Consider the following 4573-nt stretch of genomic DNA (forward strand, 5'->3'; position numbering starts at 1 on the left):
AAAGGCTTAATAAAACTTTGTACGTTCTTTCCAATTTGGACCACCAGTTTATTCCTAAAGGGATATAGCTGACACGGGAAATGGCATGGCTGCACAGGATTTATTTTTACTTCATGTAAGCACTGGCAATGCAAAGGACAGATGCTTCCCTTTCCTGGGAGGGTTTCCCTGAGGATGCCAGTGAAGCAGAAAGACACGATGGAGACGAGATCGTCTTCTCACCCTTCTTGTCAAACTCTTATAATGTTGTGTCTTTCTTTGCCTCCAGCTCTGGAAATGAAAGTGACATTTCCAGGCAAAACCCACGTGTGCTGCTCCTCAGCCTTCCTCCTCCTCCTCCTCCTCCTCCTCTGCCTTCTTCCTCTGCTGCTCTTTCAGGTTGATCAGATCTAGCCAGGAAACAGCCCTGGCATCCCAAACTCAAATAATTAGGACGTAGATAGAAGTGACAAAAATGGAAAAGGAGGAGGAGACAGGGGGATGGGGAGCCTGTCCTGCCTAATTGATTCGGTTAAACGAAATGCTGGAGATGTGAACGGCTGGACGCTCCTATTCCCACGCTCAGGGGCAAGTGGCAGTGCCATGAGCCGGCAGCCTGTGACAGACAGCCTTTTTTTTTGGGGGGGGGGGGGATGGGGGACATCAAGTGCAACCACATCACACTGATCTCCAATGCTTTAGAAAGTGCAGGCATTTCCCACCCACAGCCATCTGCAGGCTCCCCAACGTGAGCACCAACTGTTCAGCAGCAGCACACTGCCTGTTTTTGTTCCTCTAATAACCACACACTTGTTTATGCACTGACTTATTTTTTTTTTTTTCTTTATCGAAATTATTGTCTGGGATTCAAAGCTGGGATTAGCCTAAAGCAGTGCCCCAGTGTTTGAGGTTAGAGTAGAGACCTGCAGGATTGAGATGTAAGGGTTATTATCAGATTTTTATTTAATCTAATGTTAATGCATAGCTTACTGGAGAGGTTTATTTTCTATAGGGAGTGGGCTTAATTTCAGCAAGTGAAATAAATGGGCAATGAAAATCATCCTTATTTCCAAGGGGTTCCCACAAAGGGAGGTGTTATACACACATATTTTATTTTAATAAATAGTAAATTTTACCTCTCATTTGAGCTGGCTAATTAGCAGCTGTTTGATGATGAATTAATGACTAGCTGGCTTTGTAGTTACCTTCACAAGGCACGACTTTGCTATGTAAGTCTGTGCAGCTCAGACCTCTGTTAAACTGGAGGTCTTTTAGGGCAAAGTATTAGTAAGCCTAAAATATTCAATTTCCCCCTTTCTGTGACATGTAGCCCTGCTTTAAATTCAGCCCAGATACAAAGAGAAAGGGAGAGATAAAATGCACTCTAGTCTGTCCTACACCTGTATTTTCAAATTGTTTACCATGTGTGCCTGAATTTGCTTTTTGTACCTGGATTGTTCCATAGGTGAACCTAAAATGTGTAGCACAATATTAATAAATTTTGGAAGAAATAATAAATGAAAATTGAGAAATGTAATGGAAATCAGCTTTTTCATTATGATGTTAGCAACTGAGACCAGAACAGCATGCATGCAAGTTAACCTATATTTTTATGCATATGAAACAATTTTATGTTCCAAATGCAGCCACAAATAACTACATTTGTACTTCTCCCTGTCTATTTTTTTTTTTTTATTCATCTCATTTAGTATATGTGTATGAGCTAAGACAGAAAGATAAATGCACACAGAAGGCCTGGATGTTCTGCCAGACATAAGTCTTAATCTTAAACAATACAAAACAGGTACCAATTGGCTGTGCACTGCTGGAAGATGAATGCACCAAGTCAATTTTCACCTCCTCCATTCTAATCCTTTGAGTTCCACATGGGGGGAACAGTAGGTTAATATATATTTCATGCATTCACATATTAGGTATGGCTGCCTACCCTGGGATCTGTAGGCCTAAGAGCAAGAACTCAAAATGCTACTATGTTTAAAAATAGCATTGTCTGGCCAAGTAGGAAGTTATTTAGATGTAACATGTGCTGCACCTTGCTAAGAACACATAAAGCAATGAACCTTTCTAAGAACACATAAAGGATACATTGTTCATTGCAATGGTTACTGATTTACTATAATGTGTATACTCAGCTTGCCAAATGAGAGATTGTCTTACTAAGTGCTGTGTTCTTTTAGAAAGAAAGAGCCTATTAAATTATTACAGCATGGGGTCAATATATCAAGGCTTAGAAGGTGCAAAACTAAGTCAATTTAAGGCTGATCACTTCCCCCAAAAAGAAAATAATTCATAGGAAAAAAATAATTTTGGGCAATTTTGTTTGGTTTGGCTTGGCATTGTTTGTAACATGCCTGGTCCCTTCATATAATAAGAGTAAGGGCATACTTATATAGTGCATACCCCTACCCTAATGCTGCAGAGTATTACAAGGCCTTTCTGATTTAGTTCCAGCATAACACAGTTCTGAGCAGACCTCTATAAATATGTTTTTGGGCAAAGGCCTCATACAAACCATCATGCTACATTATGCTCTACACATAAACAAATGCTACATAGAGACAAATCATCTTCACAGAAGAGGGGGGGGGGGGATGTTCCATAACCTGGATTGATATTTTTTATGTATTGTAAATGTATTTGTTTATTTATGTATAGAAAAAAATATAGATGCAATAGGTTGTATATGAATGTAATAGTGGGAGTGTGAAGTCCTGTACATTAGGCCAATACAAGCAGAAGGTTATAAAACAATGGAACAAATATTCCCTTTCCTTTAATTACAAGTGTTTTCCAGTACTGCAATAACCATTTCAACCAAAGCCATTTAAAATGGGAAAACCCAGTTAAACAAAATCAGTTTATAAACATGTGAGCAATTTAATGTCAGTTCATTTACAGTGATTCTATTCATTCTTTCTTACCTGCCAAAGCTTTCTGCCTGTAGCTGGTTGCTGTACTCCGAATATTGCAGCAACAGCCAATTCCAATGTTCAGATGTAAATTGCAAAACAATGAAGAGAGTAATTAATTTTGTTTTTTGCTTTTCCTTTGAAGTGATGGGAAATGATAACCCAGTTAAGGCCCAGAGATCTTTCGGGACAACAATTTCAATGCCTCCAACAGCAAAGCTGTTGGTGGGATGTTGAAGGTGTATTTCTATTATACAGAATGCCTGGGACCTGGGGTTTTCTGAATAAGAAATCTTTCTGTGATTTGGATAACCATTAAACCAAATTAGATTGTTTTTCCTCCAGTAAGGATTTGTTATATCTTAGTAAGGATCAACTATACTGTACTGTTTTATTATTACAGAGAAAAATCATTTGAATTATTTAATAAAAATAAAGATGGCCTTCCTATAATTTGGAACTTTCTGGATAACCGGATTGTGGATCATGAATACCATACCTGTACAATAATAAATATAAACAATGGGAAATAGATTATTAGTAGTTGTTATAACATTGTAGTTGTTTGAAATAGGTTTAGTTGCTTTCTGTGGGCCAAGGAATCATGTCTGCTCCATAGGAAACAGCTAAACTTTACAAGTAGCATATATTCCATAATACAAGATTTATAGCTGTTAGTTCTAGCTGACTATAAAAGAGTCTCATTGTTTCTTATAGAGAAACAGGGAAATTCAGGTACCCAACCACTGATATAAATATTACTGCCTGACACATTTATTCACATTGGTGCCCACCCTTTGAGTGTATATCTAGTACATTTGGTTAATACAACTCCCTTTGCACATAGGTTAGATGTTTTAAAAATATTTTCAATATGTTGTGTACATAATAACACATAGATCTGTTGTAGAGTGCTAGAGTGGTTAGATTATTCTTGTGCACTCTGGCTACAATATAGCCTTTCTGTGCAATGCTGCAGTGAATGGTCATTTTTGGAAACATAGTCATTGACAGTCATTGTTCACTACTCCACAATAGCCTAGGGAATACCCATTGTCCTGCTGTAAAGTGTTAGCAGGATAGGTTTATGTATGTGAGCAATACCCCTTGCACAACATAACAGAATAGGGGTATGATTGTTACTAAGTACTACTGTACAGTGCTTCTCTACTCTGAGTTCTTGTGAACTCAATCCTCAGGCCTTAAGTGCAGTGCTGAAAGAAAGGTGTATACATCTAAATGTTCATCTCTGTGATTATATGTCCAAGTGCTACTGTACAGGATGGTTTATGTTTGTTGGACCAGAAACTAGTACTATCCCAATCCATGTACATATCATATGGTCCTATATGGTTTGTGTTTTGACCAGTCCGTAGTGCTATTGTACAGTGCTGCAGTATACATTTATTTCAGTAGAGCCAACTCATTGTGCATTTGTACTGTGATGGAGGATAGGTTTATGTTTGCTGCTCCAAGCAGGTGGCATTGTATAGTGCGGCAGTATACATTTATGCTTGTAGGCCAAACTGAGAGTGTTATTGTACAGTGTTAGGGGATAGGTTTATATTTCCTGACCCATGCATAGGTTGTCTTACTGCAATAAAGCTTTATGTTTGCAGGCACTGAATTAGCTATTGTATTGTGAGGTAACATAGGTCTAGGCT

At 38.3% G+C, this 4573-nt stretch overlaps 1 protein-coding gene across 2 annotated transcripts in view; it reads left to right on the forward strand.

Moving 5' to 3' along the window:
• Positions 1-1516, forward strand: part of LOC116407674 — a 13757-nt gene extending 12241 nt beyond the window's left edge. For both annotated transcript variants that reach the window (XM_031893493.1, XM_031893496.1), the window contains exon 3: positions 1-1516. This exon is cut by the window's left edge and continues 1417 nt beyond it. The gene's annotated coding sequence lies outside the window, so the exon portion shown is untranslated.
• The last annotated feature ends 3057 nt before the right edge of the window (positions 1517-4573 follow it).

The sequence above is a fragment of the Xenopus tropicalis genome, chromosome 1 (genome assembly GCF_000004195.4).
Source record: "Xenopus tropicalis strain Nigerian chromosome 1, UCB_Xtro_10.0, whole genome shotgun sequence".
NCBI lineage: Eukaryota > Metazoa > Chordata > Amphibia > Anura > Pipidae > Xenopus > Xenopus tropicalis.